At 41.0% G+C, this 20187-nt stretch overlaps 1 protein-coding gene across 2 annotated transcripts in view; it reads right to left on the reverse strand.

The window, feature by feature from the left end:
• Positions 1-16419, reverse strand: part of CHD6 (chromodomain helicase DNA binding protein 6) — a 293252-nt gene extending 276833 nt beyond the window's left edge. For both annotated transcript variants that reach the window (XR_005213217.1, XM_037812432.1), the window contains exon 1: positions 16362-16419. The gene's annotated coding sequence lies outside the window, so the exon portion shown is untranslated. The remainder of the gene's footprint in view (positions 1-16361) is intronic.
• Positions 16420-20187: the final 3768 nt, after the last annotated feature.

Here is a 20187-nt window from a genome sequence, read left to right on the forward strand (position 1 = left end):
TGGAAGCTCTTTCTACTACATTAAGAATCTAGACACAGTGGCAATAATATCAGAAGGAAGCCTCTATCTATCTCTAGCAATTTTCATTTAATTCTTCTGCAATTGTTTACCTGGCAAATTCCTATTCATCATTCAAAACCCAATCTAGATGTCGATTCTTCTTGAAAGCTCTTTCTATCCTCCCCACCCACCTCTGCGTTCCTTTCACTGCTCCACTTACTTTTTTGACTGTAATTTAAATATTGGTTATGTCTATTTCCCCTACTATGATCACATTTGTCACCCTGGCATCTACTGCATGGCAGGCACTTACGAAGCTGCAAAAGTTCTGCTGAACTGACTTGAAACATGACTACCACTGGACATGTTAAATGTGCCTACCATTTAAATGCACAACTCTAGACTCCTAAAATAAGTGGTAATTCCCAGATAAGGCACAGTACGTACTCAAGAAGGGAGTGAAAAAACTATTAATATTCTCTAGGACAATGTTATTTTTAGTATTGTGGTCAGCAGCCTTTAAGAAGGAATTTCAGGGTAGCAACCTGGAGACTAAATGAAGATCATGGATCTGTGAGGGAAGCTAAGCTCCTGAAGAAAGAGATGGTGCAGCAGCCATGGTCCCAGAAGTAGTGAGTTCAGTCACTTCAAGGCAGAGTCTCCAAAGCTCTGCATTTATATTACACATAGGGACAAGTAATCATGTGACCGTGAACAAGTTACTTTACCTCCCTGTGCCTTAGTTACCTTATCAGTAATATGAGGTATCTACAGTGCACACAGTTTAAAGGGTTAAATGGGACAATAAATATGAAATGCTTAGCACAGTATCTAGCATATAGCAAGCACCCAATAAATGCTCTAAATATCTTTATTCACCATAACTAGAATTCTCCACCTGCTCTGGGATGGGATAGGGATGCCTCAGTTCTCTTTGGTCTTATCATGTTCCTACCGTATGTGGCATTGGGACCAAAACTAAATGGGGGCAAAATCTGTTCTCTGGGCCTTTCCACACACTGGTTTCCTTGCTTGCACATGGGATTCCCCCTGGCTATGCGGGACTTCCCTCTGACCATAAACACACCCCAACAAAGTGAAGCTACATTTCATTCTTTGGACTCTCTCCTCTTCCATTTTCCTAATAAAAGCTTAGTAGTTCCCCATTTTCACAGTAAATTAATCAAATACACAGATTCCTATAGTCACTTGCGCAAGTATTCTTATGGATAAACCAATTAAATAATGAAAATTTCAAGAATTTCAGGCTCTACTATCTAATGCTAGATTGATCTTTCCTCTCTCTGTCCCTTCTTTTTTTGGGGGGATGGGGAGCAGTAACAGACACCACAAATCACAGAATGAAGAAAACTGCCCAACTCACCTGCTTATGAGGCAAGCCCTCACAGGCGCAATTTTACCTTTGGTTTAAAAAAGCTCACTGCAGCCCCTCCCCCTCCATGAGCTCCCCAGCCTCTATCCCACACCATGAAATAAACTGCCTCAGTGTGCCCAGGTTCAAGGGCATTTATTTAAAAAGCCTAATGACTGCAATGAGCACAGTGGTTCAAGGTTAGGACCCCGCCCCGCCTCTCTCTTCTCCCCCCTCTGAGGGATGATGGGTGGTCTCTGGACCAGCTATGTCTCCACAAGGGGGCATGGTTCTATCTTCCCACTGGCTGTCATGCTTTGATGAGGTCTTAAAATCAGTCAGTGAGTCACAACCAGCTTTTCTTCTTAAATAAAAAAACTTAGAATAAATACCAGTGAATTTTATGGTATGTACTCAATAAAACTATTTTTAAATAAACTTGAATTAGCTATACATGCATATACAAGTATGTATATACTGGGCACAATACAGTGTCCTTATTATTGAGTTATGGTCACAACAAGATTACGTATCTGTAGTTTTGGTAGTCAGATGCAAGTCTAAGGTAAACTCTTTGTGGGTAGGAGAAACAGTAGACTCTTAGGCGTGCTTTGTTTCTAGGCCTCTGGCTGCCTCCAGCTTAGGTGAAGCACTCTATTATCAATGGGACAATATCTCCCCAAGAGGCCAAAATTGGTTTGGGGGGGGATCAAAACTTCTTACATTTTTATGTCTAAAGCACAGATGTACATACAGTACATAAATAGATACACAGTACATCTGTAGTATTAAAATTTCATGGGGAGGACAATAATGTCTAAAAAAATGTCTAAAAAAAAAAGGCTTCTTAACAGGCTAAACATGCTTATAATTGTGCCCAAGAGTCTCCCTTTGAGTGCCTCTTTGTTGCTAAAATGTGGCCCTCTCTCTCTAACTAAACCACCTTGGCAGGTGATCTCACTGCCCTCCCCTCTATGTGGGACCTGACTCCCAGGGGTGTAAATCTCCCAGGCAACGCAGGATATGACTCCTGGGGATGAATGTGGACCCAGCACCATGGGATGGAGAACATCTTCTTTACCAAAAGGGGGATGCCAAATGAAACAAATTAAAGCTTCAGTGGCTGAGAGATTTCAAATGGAGTCAAGAGGTCACTCGGGTAAACATTCTTATGCACTATTTAGATAACATTTTTTAGGTTTTAATGCATTGGAATAGATACAAGTAAATACCTGAAACTACCAAACTCCAATCCAGTAGCCTTGACTCGTGAAGACGATTGTACAACAATGCAGATTACAAGGGGTGACAGTGTGATTGTGAAAACCTTGTGGATTGCACTCCCTTTATCCAGTGTATGGATGGATGAGTAGATAAATGGGGACAAAAACTAAATGAAGAATAGGGTGGGATGGGAGGAATGATTTGAGTGTTCTTTTTCATTTTTATTTTTTATTCTTATTCTGATTCTTTCTGGTATCAGGAAAATGTTCAAAAATAGACTGGAGTGATGAATGTACAACTATATGGTAGTACTGTGAACGGCTGATTATATGGTATGTGTGTATAGATGACTGTATGGTATGTGAATATATCTCAATAAAACTGAATTTAAAAAAAAGCTACCATGATCTAAAAGAAAAAGAAAAAAAAAGCTCCTTAGACTAGTGATTGTATACTTCAGATGGTTTCTATGCTGTGTGAATATATTTCAATACAATTGCATTTTTTTTTTTAAATCCTCCTTAGGGGAGGGATAATGAAAACAAAAAGGCTGAGAAACAATAGGTTGAAAAGAATTCTTTGCTTGACTCTTAACTTCAAGACTCCATATCCAGCTGGAAATGGCATTCCTTAGCAAGGCCTTGCCTTTGGTTCACCTATTTCTCTTGGTGTGCAGTGGGGAGGGTGGTACAGGAAGGGGAGAAGGCTGGGAAAGGATATAATCCTAAGGTTTCTAGTCCCCTGGACAAATACTACCCCACTCTCACCCCATGCCCAAAAATCCAAACAGTGCTCAGGTTTACAGGAAGAGTTCAGTTTTTTAAACAAAAGTGCAGCAGGTGGATATGTGGTTGAAAATAAAGGTTTGGAGCACAGAAGAGAGTGGGATGGAAAAACAGATTTCAGAGTCATCAAGAGTTGAAACTACAGGAAAGAATAAGTCTGCCCAGCAATGGTATGTAAAGTAAGAAGGGCAGAAGAAGGTGATCCTGAGAAATACTTAAAGGAATGTACTTAATAGTTAAAAATAATAATACATTAGAACCCCCATAAACTATATAAAGACAAGGTTACAATAATCAATGGGCCCCCTAGAACAGAAGCCCCTTCCTCATCCAACTCTTAGTGCTTCAGATATCTTACAGTCAACTATGAAAATCCTTTTTCCAGAGTCTCAATTAACACAATCTCATTTTCTTAATTAAGCACCAGGGTGACTTTAACCCTAGAAAAGATGGAAAAGAATTCCTTTTGGAGAAAGCCTCTCTCAGGAAGCTGTGAACAGGTCTGCACTGGGTGCCAAGTTCCCATCAATCTCAGAAGCTCAATTCCCGGCCTGTGGTGGGGAACACGTTAGGAGGTATGCAGAGAAGATGGGGAAGTTTTGCCACATTGTCCTTCACAGAGTGTTTTCATTTCCCATTTTGAAATTTTGTGACTACCAGATCAAACTAATCTATACTGAAATGTAAGTACACATGACAATTTAATACAATGCATGATCCTTGACTGGATCTTGGATCAGGGAAAAAAAAGCTCTAAACATTATAAAAATGCTTTTTCATGAATTGTAACAAATGTACCAAACTAATGCAAAGTGTTAATAAAAGGGCAGTATATGGAAACTCTGTATTTTATGCATAATTTTTCTGTAAACCTATGATTCCTCTAACAAAATAATAATATTTTAAAAGAACATTATCGGGACAACTGGGAAAAATCTGAATATTTTTTGTCAAATTGCCTGAGTGATATAGCTAAACAGCTAAATTGTAGTTCTAGAGGAGAATGCCCTTATTCTTAGGATAAATATGCAAAGTAACTCTCCAATGGTGCAGCCAAAAAAAAAAAAAAGAGAGAGAAAGATATAAAGCAAAATTTGGCAAAATGTTAATAACTGGTGAATCTGGTAAAGGGGATATGAGTATTAGAGGTACTATTCTCATAATTTTCTGTAACTTGAAGTTTGTCAAGATACAAACTTGAGGGGAGGAAGTACAAACATTTTCAAATAAAAAAAAAAATCTTTTTAATTTCTATATTTACCACCTCCCTTCCATTAGAATGGAAAATGAGGAGCTGACTCGAAATTGCTTCCTAAATTTTTTTAATACTACCCCCACTGAGAAATAAATTTATTTAGCAAAGAGATATTATTTTAAGTGCTGTATAAACCAAATCAGTCTCTATACCAAGATGCTAAATTCCTGAGTTACATAAATTAATAAAACTTAGATGTTATTTTTGAAGGTTTGTCTTCCTCATGTTGCTGGATTCTTTATCTGGCATTTTTAAAGGATAAATTAGCACTAATAAGTTTTACACAAAATGTCAAAAGTTAAAGGCCAACTGACTAATTTATGCTATTAGAGAGAGGCAGTATGGACCAATCAAGTCCATATGCAGACATATTATTTTAATTATTGAATTTAACTTCCTATATCATTATTCAGAACTATAAGGCATCAGAATCGACCAAAAGAGTTTCATCCCCAAAGAAGTCTATTTAATAATAAAAAGCAAAGAAGGAAATGAAATTATAATGCCCCAAATGCATGAGTACTTGAATAAAGAAGAAATGACTTTAATCAAGGCAAATATTTATTGAGAACCTACTATATACAAATCTCTACTAGGAATTCAAAGCCCAAGGAACAAACCTTGCACCCATGGGGGCCACAATTTTGTTGGTAAATGCTATTCAGCTCTGCCTTAGGTTTCTTCAAGAGAAACCCTATTCCCATATTTAGAAATATATTGTGCTTTTCTTGGCTAAATAAATTTAGTCTATCTTGTTACCCTGTTTTATTTTTCTTCTTATCCCTCATCATCACTTACCACCTTATGGATCTGCATATTCAAATACTCACTAGAACTTAAGCTCCAGGAGAGTAGGAACTTCATTTTGTCTACTGCTGCATCCCCAGGGCTCATATCCGTGCCTAACATATAGTAGGTGTTCAATAAGTTCAAAAAACTGAATGGAAGAATGAACATATATATTTTGGGCATCTGATCTAACACTTCCTCCCTCCTAGAGATTTCTTCCCCACATCTCCACATTTCCAAATCCTACCTTTCAACCCCAATAAATGCCATGCCACGTCTTCTCTGATTCCCCCACCTTCTCCTTTTTCTGAACTTCCAAAGCCCTTTAGCTTTCCTGTCTAAGACACTTCTCACAGGCTACCTTGTAATAGTGCAACTGTCTATGTACAGGCATTTATGCGAATCTTATCTCCCCTTTGCATTGTAAATTCTTTGAGAGCAAGTTTTAGGGTCATTTTTCCTCCACAGATTAGTGCCTTGTAGAGTTGCTCAATAACCCTGTTGAATAAAAGGAAAAACTAAATAAAAGGTGACATTAAACCTTTAATATCTTACTATTAACATTAGAAAGCTTGATAATGACTTATCTCCCTTTGTCTTGGCCCTGTAATACCTGATTCTTTAAAATGATTATACTGGATCTAACTCTTATATAATGCTTACTAAGTGCCAGGCATTGTTCCAAGGACTTTACATAATTTAACTCATTTAACCCACATAACACACTTAGCCATATGGGTAGATACTATTATCAATTATCATCCCCATTTTACAGATGAAGAAACTGTTTGAGAGAGGGTCACACGCAGCAGAATCCATGCACTTTACCACTAAGCCATAATGCCTTTAATATTACTGGGTAGCTGGACTATTCATAAAGCTAATGGCTGGTCTATAATTATGGCCTTCTGGGAAACTTACTTCAAAAATATTATGTTAAGAGGATGTTTAATTAAGGCAAGGAACTATCCTCATCACACTGTGAAAGATGAAATTATAGAAGGCAGTAAAAGCAGATTAACAGATGACAGAAAAGGAATAGAGGTTTCCACAGTACAATGTTGGGAAGGTTAAATGATGGTAAGAGATGGTCACCTGGACCCAGAACTGAACTTCAGGAGCATCTGTGAGAAGGGACAAAACAGAGAAGTAAACATTGCTTTGGCATAAAGTTATCATGGGCAGAGCCCACATTCATATACAACCATGGGTACTGAGATGTACGGCAAAGAGAAAGGCTGCAAACTTCAGTGCTAAACATTGCAGGGCTCTAAAATCAAACTGCCTGGGTTATTAGTTCTATGAGTGATGACAAGTAACTTAATTCCTCTTTGTCTGTTTTCTCAATCGCAAAATGGGCTAATATTAGCACTAATCCATGAGGATCAATGGAAATAATCTATTTGTATTCATCAGAATAGGCTAATTCAATATGCTGCAGTAACCAAAAAAAAAAAAAGAAAGAAAGAAAGAAAGAAGGAAAGAAAAAGAAAAGAAAACCCAACATCTCAATGGTTTAAAAACAAGGTTTACTTCTTTCTTATAGTGTATTACTACTGCAGATTGGCTGGGGCTCTGCTCCCATCATCTTCTTTCAGAAATCCCCCATCTGGAATTTCACCAGTTGGGTCAGAGGGAAGAGAGAAAGGCAAATCATGTACAGACACATACAGACACATACAGGTATCTTCCTAGAAATGACACCCATCACTTCCTCTCAGATTTTAAAATTGAAAGCAAGTCACACAGACTTGCCCAACTTGAAGGTGATGAAGAAGTGCAATCATACAAAGTGCCCAGAAGAAAAAGAACCAGAATGTTGGTGAACAGCCCTAATGACCATCACACCATGGAAGAGCTCAGCACCATAACTAGCACACAGTAAGCTAAGCACTCAATGAATGAGAGCTGCTATTATTATTATTACCATGATTATTGAGTAAAGTGCAATAAAGCAAACATGAATTTCCAAGCATTTCACCATGATATAGGGGAGGAACATCCCAAAAAGTTTCTAGTAAGCAAAAAATAGTAAACAAGACCTACCAAAATAGTACCACAAGCATTTCACCATGCTATATGGGAGGGATATGCCAAAAAGTTTCTAGTAAGCAAAACACGGTAAACAAGAGCTACCAAAATAGTATCACCCATGCTCATTTAAGACATGTAAAGTTTCATTCATAGTATCTTTACTTTTTTTATTTTAGAGAAGATTAAAAAAATATGCAGCCTTTTACAGGTTCATTCCTAATTTCAGAATACTTCTTCCCTTGTATTTTCTACCATAAATTCTTAAGAGAAATTCTCCTAACAGTCTTGATTAGTCAGGGAAAGAAGCCTATACAGTAAAACCAGAATTGAGTTCCAATTCTGGCTTTGGCCATAGACCAGCTCTGTGACCTCACAAAATACTTACATGACTAGGTCCCAATCCCATCATACACAGATGAGGAAATTGGATTAGAAGGTCTATGAAATCCCTTCCAACTCTACTCTTCTGTGATGCTGAGAAGCCAAAAGGAAGCTTTGGTTTAGGAGAATCTAGTTATGTTAAACTGAGTAAAACATGATGGCACTTAAGTTTTAAACTAGAAAGAACTGCCACAACCACCTCTGTAACAGCAGCAACAAAGCTTAGTTCCTGAGTGAACATACAACAGGAATACCCAGGGAGAGCCCTGCTGGCATGAAATGCTACAGTTACAGAAAACAAGAAGAGTGGACAAGAGGGGACAGAGTATTTGTGTATGGCTTATGAAATCACAGTCTTTTAGTAACATCTCACACAGCATTCCAGTCACAGCTCAGGGAGCCAGTAGCAGTGATGGGAACAAACTTGAGGCAAGAAATCTCCAAACCCTTTTTTTTTGGGGGGGGGGGGGGTTTGGATAATTGGTTTTTGTTGTTGTTTGCCTCCAAACCTTTTAACCTTTTAAGCTTGGGATCTGTTAACTATCAGACCTCAATTCCAATAAACTGGGCCCTCGAATTTCTTAAGACTCCATAGCAGTAATCCAAATACATGCCTAGAGATCTATTACTTGAAACTCTTTGAAGAAAGTCAGACAAAAAAGCCCAAAGCAGCACGTTACAAAATGCTAAGTTCCTCTATATCAATAATATTTCCATAAGTTTCAGCTATACAGAAGTCCCTGCCCAGACAACCTACCATCACATCTTAGCTCACTCTGTATAAGACCATCCCCACAACAGAATTAATGGGAAAACAACACTGATTTGTAATGAAACACCAATGGGAGATGATACAATATTAATTCATGCCATAAGTAAAACAACAGATACTGCTGCAGTATAAATTTTACTATTCATGTACCCTACCCATGATCTTTAAGGAGCCTTTCAACCTTAACATTCTATGAGTCTACAACCACATGGGACACCACTTACTGTCTCTCATGCTTTGAGAGCCATTGCCTAAATCACCAACAATCTTCAGCCTGAAAGCCTAAAACTTGGCAAATACATTTACTCAAACTGCAGTGTGATTACAAAGATTAATTTTAGTATAACTGGGCAGCATTTTAAAAAGCTATGATTCTATATGTGGATCTTCATTTATTTCTACAGCCAAACTTTTTTCCACTAGTCAAACACAAAATAATTTCCAATTCTGCAGTGGATCAATATACTAGAATCAATGCTATCCTTGATTTTTAGGAGTTTAAAATTTGAAGGTGTGTGTATATGCGAAGTATATATAACCCTAAATGAGCAAAAGAAATCCCTTCTTTTAACAAATCAATTTTAAAATACATTGGAAAGGGGACAGAAGGTAAGGTTCAGTCTTTCAAAGGAGGCTTGACAAATATTATACAAAACAACAATCCCTTTATAAACTGAATAACCATCTTCCAGGTTGGCTAGTAGATAAACCTGAACTACTTTACATAGTAAAAGTCTCCATTAACGTCTAAAGTAACGAGAATCCAGATAACCAGCATTTTCTATTGAGGACTAGAGAACCTCAGTTTTGCACTTAAAAGCCATCTTAAATCTTTATATGAAAGAAAAAAGCTTCAGAACTCATGGTGAAAGACATCACGTATATCAGTCAGAGCAATGAAGGGTCATAAGGCCGCAATGAAACAGCTTCCTTGCTATTTGTAAGGCCTTACAAGAAAAAGATCTAAATTTACTTTCTGATCTTACTATTTTCTGAAAACCAAATCAACATCTTAGATAAAAATAAACAGGTAAATAGTGTCAAATTTTATTATATGATTTGCTTAGTCTCATGTCTGGCTATAAGCATATTCTTTTCCCATATTTTATTTTATTTTCTTACTGAAAAAGAAAAAATTAACTTTTTGATCCGAAAAAGGGAGGAGTGGTTAAAGGATCTAGAGCTGTGTTGGTCAATACTGGTGTCACTAGCCACATGTGGCTATTTAAATTTAAATTAATTAATATTAAATAAGATCTAAAATTCTGTTCCTCAGTCACATGAGCCTCATTTCCAGGACTCAACACCGTATGTGGCTAGTGGCTCCCATGCAGTTACAGGACATTTCCACCATGGCAGAAAGTTCTACTGGACACAAATAGAAAGTACTATTGTGCACAAAAATCATCAGGATAGCTCTTTAAAACACAGATTCCTCAGCCCCCAACCCTAAATAATTTAATCAGTCGGTCTGGGATGGGGACCAAAGATGCATATTTCTAATAGGCTTCCAGATAAAGCTGAAGCTGTCCATCACTTTGAGAAGTGCTCTTCATGGTAAAGGACCCGTTTTTGTTTTCATTTTTTCAATCCATTGTGGACCAATGGTTTTATAAAATACCACAAAAATGAATTACCATAAAAATAAAATAAAAAAACGAACTAAACATAAACTCACATTTTTATTATTAATTCAACAGACATAACATTTTTCAGAGAAATTGCTATGAAAGCAATTAAATGCTTCCTTTCAAGTTCTGTACTTACCTCTTCACAGATGGGTACCAAATAGTCCACAGACCTGCACAGATCTGTACACTTCTCGAGAAGCTCTTGTTTAGAAATCTTATTTTACACTTTTACAATCATCTTTTTAGAGCTGGTAGTTAATGATCTCATTCACATCCTCTATAGTTTCCTCCACATATTTTTACAACTCAAGGCAAAAATCTTAATTGCATTAAGCACAGTACCCTTCAGTCCCTTAAAGTGAGACCATACCATGTTTGCTTAAAGTGATCTGGGTCATCATTTATAATATGATTCGATTCTGTCACCTGGCCAACAAAGATGAAGGCTTAACTTTTTCATGCTAATACATTGTTGAATTTAGACTACTAACATTGCAAGAACTATTAAGCCAAAATACACAATGAACATTAATAGTCTCTGTGTTATGTAAAATTTTTTCCAGTAAATAAAATCTATGACCTGAATCCAGTTTACCAGACAAAATCCTTCATAGGGTTTCTTAGAATACTGATGTTTTTCCTTGAACAATCCAGGTACATACATTTCTTTAGGCATCTTTCCTTAGGGAAGAAGCTAATCAGAATCCCCTTAGAATCAATGCCCTTCACCAAACTGCCTACAGCTTGGATGTTTACTCCTATCTACAGATCAACCAAATCATCAAAGTATGATTTTTCTTTTATTCCACTTCTGGTCTGGCCCAAAAATCGAATGCTATGAGAAAATCTCCAGAAAAACTGAAGTTCAACTTCCTCCAAGAATCTTCCTCTTAACAATTTTCTTGTTGCTCTAGAATTTTGTTTTACCAATTTGCTTGACTTAAGTAAATCTTAAAATGAGGCTCTTGCTTTGTGAACCTTTTTCCTGTAGTAACATCTGTTTCAACAGAACTTGATATATATGCTTGTTCTCTGCAAAATAAACGTACATGCTCACCTAGGCATTATTTTAAGAAAAAAATCACTCAAAACTAACAGTAATACAACAGTTGCAAGGCATTCAAACAAAGTCTTGGGAATTTAAAAGGCTAGGGAGTGTTTTTAATTGTTCCTTTTACAATATAAGAAGGAAAATCCTTTCCTCCTAACATAATGAATGAAGCAAAAACAGAATGAATAAGACGGAGTATTCAAAGAAGGAACATGTCTAAGCTTTTGCCACAGATACCCCACTCCGGTCCCATCAGGAGAGGCAGATGGCCGAGATGGAGAGACCCAGGACCCTCCAAGATTGCCTTGCAATTGCTCCAAGTCTCCCACTCCAACCCCTTTTCTACTTTCAGGCTGCATGGGCAGTGTGGCAGGGAAGTCTCTTGTGTAAGAAGTCAGGGAAGAACTGGGAGTGACCCTACTGAATGACCAGATGCTGCCCACAGGGGTGCAGGAGAAGTACTTCCCCGTGCCCAGGCCAAATGATCAGGGCTGAGACTGCAAGACCTGCTAAAGGGCAAAAAGAAGTCAGCCTTCAGTCAAAAGATTTTGCTAATGAAAAACAATTGTTTTGGAATAAACTGAATTAATGATCCTTGATCCTTCTGGGGGGGGGGGGGAGGCGGTATGTGCGGGAAGAGAAATCATAAAAAAACAATGGATCTTCCTCCCATAAAAATACACACACAAACAAAATTTTGCATACTATTTTGGGGAGATCACAGACCAGGCAGAAAACCCTTAGGGGGTCCCTGAATCCTAGAATAAGAAGCTCCAACCTAAATAGGTAGGAACTACATAAAGGTCAATGTTACCACAGTAGTTAAACCCTCTTTTAACCCCAATGATGCCATTTTACATAAAGACAATCCTAAAATTAAAAAACATAATTCCAAAAGTAAAATACTTTCATCAAATAATGTACAAGAAAACCTAAAACATTTAAAATAACTACTTACAACATAATATATTTGATCCATAAAATTAGATCAGTGAACACTCACAAGAAAAACTTTAAAAGGGGTTAGAAAACTCCCTTTACCTATTTAGAAAATTCAAATATGTACCCATCACTGTCTATGTTTGAACCCACGTCCCTGAAATTCTACTTCCCAGTTTTCCTGAAACTTTCAAATACTGTCTTAGTATTTGAAGTAGCTAGCAGATAAAAGCACTATGGAAGTCTGTTGAAAATCAGTTTCTTCCTTGCTAAAAGTTTTAAGTTTTTTATTATGACTATAAAGGAAAAAAGGTTTATCAATTTAAAAAACCTAATTTCTCAAGATAGGAACTATTTAAATTATGTCAAGTACACCAAACGCAGATTCTAAAAGCCACAGAATAGAACAGTGATGGCAATGACATAAAGAATAAATTAATGTTGGAAGATGTAAAGAATCACTATTTTAGATTATGAAAATAGGTACTAAGGCAAAACTAAACATTCCCCCTGCCCCTGGATTTTATGCAAATGATTTAGTTAGGCAATGAAAACAAGGATGGACATCTTTAACTCCATTTTACCACCTTCAGGACTTCAATGGAAGGAAAAGAATTTCGCATGAGGATAACACCTCTACAACATGAACTAAAAAAAGAACATTTTAGCAAGGAAAAAGCAGCTGTGTTCTCCCTCTGCACTTCATGGTTATCACGGTACCAGGCTACACCTGAACTCCTCAGTGTCCTAGGAAGACCACGCCTACACCAGAGACAAAAGGGGCGAAAGGCTGCCCTCAATGTATTCCAATCCAGCCTTTTAATGACAAATTCTTAAAATGGTGAAGTGAAGATGGATGTATGTGTGGAAGAACTTAGGAAAGTTTGTTAACCTAGTACCATACCACCAAAACGTGGCAGCACACCCCAGCTTTTTAAGAAATCCTTAGAGCTGTATAGAAAGAAGAATATGAGCTTTGGATTTAGATGGTTCTGCGATCAAATACAGCTCTACCATTTACTAGCCTTATAGCCCGCGTAAGTTACTTCATTTCTCTGAGTCCAGTCACACTAAGTGGCAATGAAAACAGGGATATATTTTCATCTCTGTAGCCCCAACACCTGGCTGAGTGCTTGACACATACCAGGTATTCAATTGGTGTTCTTCTTTTTATTCCCCTCCTAAGAATGTCATCTTCCATTACAAACAAAAATGTTCTATAGGTAAAAGATATATCTAAGCCCTAGGTATTAATTTACATATTTCAAAAACTTTTCAATATAACAACCTGGCACAGGAGAATGCCTCCGTACCAAGGAAATTGGTGCAGATTTCCTTCCACCTATGTTAACCTAAAGCTTTCTATAAGGGATAGATGTATGAAGATTATAACTAAATATTGATTAAAAATAAAATTACTTCAAACCTTGCTATACTGGGACACGGGAAAAGGAGGGAATGAAAGCACGGTCTCCTCTGTTGATTTAGATATTGTCATTATCCTATAGCTAAGATATTTTTGCAGGGAGAGAGTCCTTGAATCCTTAAACCTGTTCAAAGGAGTTTACAACATGAGTGATCCATGCCTGAACTTATTTGGTCATGCCAATATATAGTCTTTCCATGAAAGTTGATAAACAGACACTACACTGATAAGCCTGAGACTATGGAACCCTTTTTCCTCATGGTTTAACACAGGAAGACATAGCCACAAACTACTTGAGGCAAGGCTGCACTTCTTATTTGAAAACGTCTATAAATCAAAAAAGAGATATCCAAGACACAGTAGCCCAAGGGCTTGTTGTTTCTGATACATTTTCTGCAATATCTCAAATAAGATTTGGTTTCTAAAGAGAGACTACTTTTCTTTAGATTCCCTTTGGTATCTGAAATAGTGACAAGAAAAATGAATCAACAGAAAATAAACTGCCAAAGGATCTTCCAGAAATACAGTAGTTACTTGTGGCCCTCCCACTTCACTTCTAACTGAGCTTTCAACTTCTTGTGTGGTTTGCCTGAAGTAATACACTTATGAGTTCAGAAAATCTCTAATTATCCTAATAATAAATTATAAAAATTATTAAGACAGCGAATACTAAAAAATTGTGGTAAAAGTGATCATATTGTAAGAGTTTGCAGTGCTCTAAAGAAGAGCTAAATGTGTGAAGCAAAGAAATAACTGCAGTATAGAAGACATGACTCCAGGGAGACCTTGATACCACACTGAGACACAACTCTAATTTCACAACTGATCTAGATTTACTTTGCCCACAGCCAGACTAACCCAGAACAGCATCACAGATTCGGTTAGCTCTCAACACTCTAGTCATTAAGAATAAAGCTTAAATACAAAGGGGGTCATAATCCATCTATGAAAATCTGTCCCGGGACAAAAAAAAAAACAACTCCAAAATGAATAATTTTACCACTGAACATTTTCCCAGGCTTTTGGTTACAGTATTGCACGGCTTCCACAAAACCACCTGCTCTGTTGGCATAAACCATGTTACTTGACTACTAGTGCCTAATCTTTAACATACGTGGATCTCAAACCTTCTTTCTACTGAGATAGCCACCAAGTTCACAAAATCTATCTCCCTAAGGTGGCCAACCTAATTTTCCAATTTGGTTTACCATCAAGTTGTACTGTTCCAGGTACAGTCAATGCGTACATTTCCCCAGGAAGGCTGGCAGCTCCCAGTCAGCCTCGGGAGCCCCGCAGAAGGGCCTCTATGCTCTCAGGATTTCTCCAAAGGCAACAAGCGTAGCCCCATAATGGATGTGGAAAATTGGGGGCGTTTTAGGATCAAACTCATATATACCATTTAAGAAACAATAATCAAATCTCAGGCAATATTCCAGACCCCTTGAAAAATGTAAATATTTAAAATGTGCATTTTCTTTGCACATGGGTCTGTTATACCAAGAAGAAGAAGGTTGCGGGGAGGGAAGGGAAGGATAACGCGCACACACAGCCCCAGAGAAAGATGCCGGGAGATGCCAAGGATTCACTAGAAACCTTGGCCAGATTACTAATGGTCCATAAACCCTAATTTGGAGAGCATGAGCCTACAAGCTCAAAATTGAATTATACTGTCTTATTAGAGCCCGCACTACTGAAACCACAGTCACATTAGTCATAACTAGAATTAGGAATAGTTTATGTACACAGATATAAGTGCCTGCTTATGTATTTTTAATTGGATCAAATAAAACTGAAGCTGCAAACAAACTCAAGTTTCAATTATCTCACTAGTGAGGGGATTTCCTAATAACGTCTTTTTAAAAAGCAAGTAGCTGCCAAACCTCCGCACATCTGACAGGTATGTCCCTGGAAATTTGGGAGCAAAAGACTCTGTTACTTGTAAACAGCAAAGGAAATAAATACCCTAAAGAGGTCAGATTCCTTTTTTTTTTTTTTTTAAAGCTCAAACATGCAATCTAATAACGCATAAAACTTGGCTGTAGGGTTGCTGGACACCTCTAGGGTTCCAATTTTCGGGGCGAGTAAGCGCTAGTGCGTAAGAAGGGGGCGGAGGGGGAGCGCGATCCGAGGACGCGCCGGCGCCCCCGCCCCCTCCCGGAGCAGCAGCCTGGCACCAGCCCACCCTCCTCCACCCCTGCAAACAGACGCAGGACGCGATTAGAGCAACTTCTCCGCGGGGGCGGAAAAGGGAATAGCGGTCACCCCGTCCCAGCCCCGCCGGGTCCAGGGGTCCCTCCTCCGCACGTCCCGGGCGTTGGGGGGGTGGTTGTCTAGGCATGCCCCGCCTCCGCCCGCCAGGCCCGGGGCAGGGGTCTGTTCGGACCCCCGCCCCTCCGCGCGGCCCGCAGCGGCGCACTCCCAAGGACGGCCGCCGGGCTCGAGCGCGGCCTGGGTGGGAGCGTGGAGGCCGGCCCTTCTCTTCAGGCCTCAGCCGCCGCCTGCCCTCCGCCAGGCCGCCGGCCCGCCCGCCAGCCCCGCTCGGACCCCGGCCCGACAGGGCCTCGGCGCCACTGCAGCCCCTCAGTCCGGCTCCATTCATAGGGGCACCCCAGCCCGGCCGGCGGGGCGGGGCTGGAGACCCACGGACAAGGCCAGCCCTCCGAAGCCAGGGAGGAAAATAAAAAGTTAAGAGAAGAACTTACCTAAAATGGCTCCTGCAGCAGCCAAAATACAAACAGCTATTATTTGGTGAAGTTTAGCTCAGACACCCTGCAAGGACACCCTAACCCAGTTCGGGCCCGCCTTCCCTGCCTCGCCATTGGGCTTTGGAGCCCCCAAACACAGAGTTATTGGTCAGTGTGTCTGTCGTTCGGGCAGAAGCCCATTTCAAGCTTGCTTGCAGGGGCGAGTGATGGGCTCGCTCCATTGTGCTCGTATTTGCATGGATGTGATCGCGGCGCTGATTGGTCGACAACAGGGCTGCCCCTCCCCCTGCTCGCGCCCCCCGCCTTGGAGACGCCGCTGCGCGCGGCCCCGCCCCCCGCGATGAAGCGGCAGGGGCATGGGGGCGGGGCGGGGTCCGGGGTCCCGCGAGCCGAGGGGGCGGGGCGGGGTCCGGCGCGCCGCAGACCGCAGGCCGGGGGCGGTGCACGCGAGCGGGGGCGGAGGTTTAGCCTGCAGGTGGAGATCTCAGGTAGCAGGCAAAGCAATCTGGAAGACCTGGGGCTGGCGTCTCCATGGGTGGGCTAGGATGTGGCTGGGGTCCCGCGACCGAGAGGATCCTCTGGGGCCGAGGTCCCGCAAGTCAGGAAAAGAAGTTACTGAGAGGACAAGCCGCTGTCCCCAGCCGCATCTCCTGCCGCTCGGTCTGGCTCCCTGGCACTTCTGGCAAACACTGGCCTCTTCCCAAGGTCCCGCACACTCTGGGCGTTTTCGAGCCCCGGAAATCCTGCGGCGTCTTGGATATACCTCCAGAAAATCAGGTGGCAAGCTATGGTGTATTTATTTTCAGGCCTGTCTCCCCACAATCCTTGTAGCCTCCTCAAGGACAGGGCCCAGCATATGGCAGAGATTCAACTAATTGTTTTGTTCTTTAATTCGATGCTTAACAAATAATTTCTGGGCACCTACTAAGTGCCAGTGATCTGAGACAGTGAATACAGCAGTAAACAGGACAAAACCCTTGCCCTGGTGGATTAGGCTTGCCGGGGGGAGGGGGGGATGGAGAAAAACAAATAAATAAATAAATACAAAAGGCAGGAGGGATAAATGCTATAGAGAAGATAGATGGAGGAAGAAAGGAAATTAAACCCGAGATGGGGGGATGCATTTAGGAAAGGCGGAAAGGGTTGGGGAGTTTGCCCTGCCTGGCTGAGCACTCTGAATGGCATTCCATTACTCGCCCACCCCCACCCCCTTCCTCCATCATTGGTATTTCCTCAGCCCCCAACAAGTATGGGTTGGCTTCTGACCCTGGAGAGTAAATTTTTCCCCAGGTAAGTCCGGAGTTATCTGAGTCCTGATGATTAAAAGGGCAGTTTGTGAGAGACGTTTAAGATGAACATGTTTTCACTTTGTTGGGGATAACGGTAAAGGTTTAGCAAAGATGAGCCTTACTGCACCCCCGGAGAGAGGACAGTTTTAAGTTTCTTTGAGACCCCAGTTTTCCTATGGTTTTCGCCCCGTGTTCCTAACTCTTCTGAGTACCACCTCTTCAGTTCTTGGCAGACGCCAGAGATTTCTCCAGTCCAAAAATACTGAGATAGCAGCCCCTTCTACAGGTCTGCCCCACTTGAGCATATTTTTCCTATTTGACTTAAAGCTAGCCAAGATACCTCATATTCCTTCCTTCCCCCTCTTTCTTGCATCCTTCCTTAAATAAATATTTATTAAGCATCAACTATATTCCAGATATTGTTCTAGATGCCGGGAAATACAGCATTAAATAAGGCCAATAGCATCCCTGCCCTCGAGTATAGTCTAGTTGAGAACAGGATGGAGGTTTACACTTGGATCCCGAGGATCTCCAAACCTGCCAAGCAGCTGCTGATAGAGTACACATCAAGCTGCCTATCCACCCTTGCTGCTGCCCCACGGGGACAGCCAACTCGCCCTCCCTTGTAAATCAGCTGCTGCAGGGGCTGAGGCAGAAACTGAGCCAGTGCCAGGAGGCTGGCAAGCCACACCTCTCACGACCCAGACACCAGGTTCTGGCTGGAACCCAGGGGCGCGGAGCTCTCACCAGTGCTCATGGGACTCTGTTTCTCAAAAGGGACTGGGGGCAGAGTCACAGAGATAGACTTGGTGGGTCCCACATGGGAGTTAAGTGGCCCTCCCTTGACACAATCAAGTCCCTCCTCCACAAAAAACGAAATAGCTCAAAGAAGATGGGGAAGAAATGGGACTCCAGAGAGAGGGAGCAGCGTGAATATGCCAAAGTATAGAGACAGGAGACAGCCTTGAGAAGGGTGGGGGAGGTAGAGGCTTGTCAGGAGTCCCTGTTCTTAAACATTGAGCAAAGTCAGTAGCACATAAGAAATTAAACATACACAGAGATTCAAATGTTACATCACCAAACAAAATTTCAATAGGGATGCATGATTAAATGACAAATGAGTGGTCCGGGTACAAGCAAAGGAAGGGTCTGGAGGCTGCGCTGAGGAAAGACTCTAAGTTCAACCTTCAAAGAGTCAGGTATGCAGAGCTGAGGGGTCAGTGGACTCTTACCCTTAAAACACTCTGGGAGCTTCCAGGGCCCAGTGGTAGGCACTGGAAGGGATTCAGAGACAGCTAAGTGGCTTTTAGCTATAACCATGAGGCTGTCCTCTCAATGCGGAGCCTGAGTCCATGGGGCAGGAGTGAGAGATACAAGTGAGGCAGGGAAGGAGGAAGAGCCAATACCAGGATGGTTATTCATCTGGCCAATTGCTGCTGCTTAAGGGGTCATCCTCTGAGAAGCCATATAAAATGAGTCTCAGTATAGTCTAAAGGAAATTCATCCACCAGCTCATCTCCATTGGGTAAAGACTCATCCCAATTGTTCATGCACAGGTATCAAGGGAGGTCCTAGAGTGTGGCAAACCTCAGTGTCAACAGAAAACCTGGCAAGAGGCATCCATCAGGGACATAAGGCAAAGCACTAGCTGGATGCAGCTGTGTGAGGTCAGATGGTGCCCACACAGAGCTGGACACCACAGCACCTGCTGGAACAAGAGACTGCTGATGCCAAGAGTCTCTGAAGGTCTGTTACAGGGGTGACACCATTGATGCATGCTTTTCTGTGCCAAATAATATGTCCATGTTTAAAAGGACCCCAGAAGAGCAATCCAAAGGGGCACTGAAGGAAGCCACAGAAAGGCTTATAGGAGTTCTAGGGCTTTCTAATAGTAACTTTATAAATATGAATTGTATCCTGCCTGACTACATTCTCTCTTGCCTCCCTGCCTGTTCTTTTGTCTGTCTCCTCCATTAGACTATGAGTTACTTTGTTATTTTTGTTTATGTATCTGTGGCAAAGAAAATGCTTTGCTCACCAACCCCTTTCATTTTCCTCTGCTGCTCATAGCAAAACTGTATTTCTCAGTAATCAGGTAGGCCCACGTGACTAAACTCGGATAATGGAATCTGGACAGAAGTGATATATCTCATTCCTGGGCATCCCCTAAAACCTCTCCCATGATCCTTCACACTCTCCTCCTTCCCTCTTCTGCTGGCCAGATGCAAAAAAGAAAAAAGAAAAAAGAAAAAAAAAATCCAATGGAGGACTCAAAGGCTCCAGAAAATGCCAATGGAAGGAGAAGGAGCCTGGGTGCCTAACTTCCTGGAGTAGAACCCCTGTGCTTAGGCACAATGGACTGTGCTCTGAGCTGTAAATAAACCATTGTGTTGAGTTACTGAAATGTGAGGACTGTTTGTTATATCTGTTAACTCACCCTGACAAATACAGTGCTTATCTAACTTCATTTCACTCTATACCCCTCCAGGACTGGGACCATGTTTATTTGGCTTTGTAACCCAAGCACTAACTCA

Source organism: Choloepus didactylus, chromosome 19 (genome assembly GCF_015220235.1).
Source record: "Choloepus didactylus isolate mChoDid1 chromosome 19, mChoDid1.pri, whole genome shotgun sequence".
Classification (NCBI taxonomy): Eukaryota; Metazoa; Chordata; class Mammalia; order Pilosa; family Megalonychidae; genus Choloepus; species Choloepus didactylus.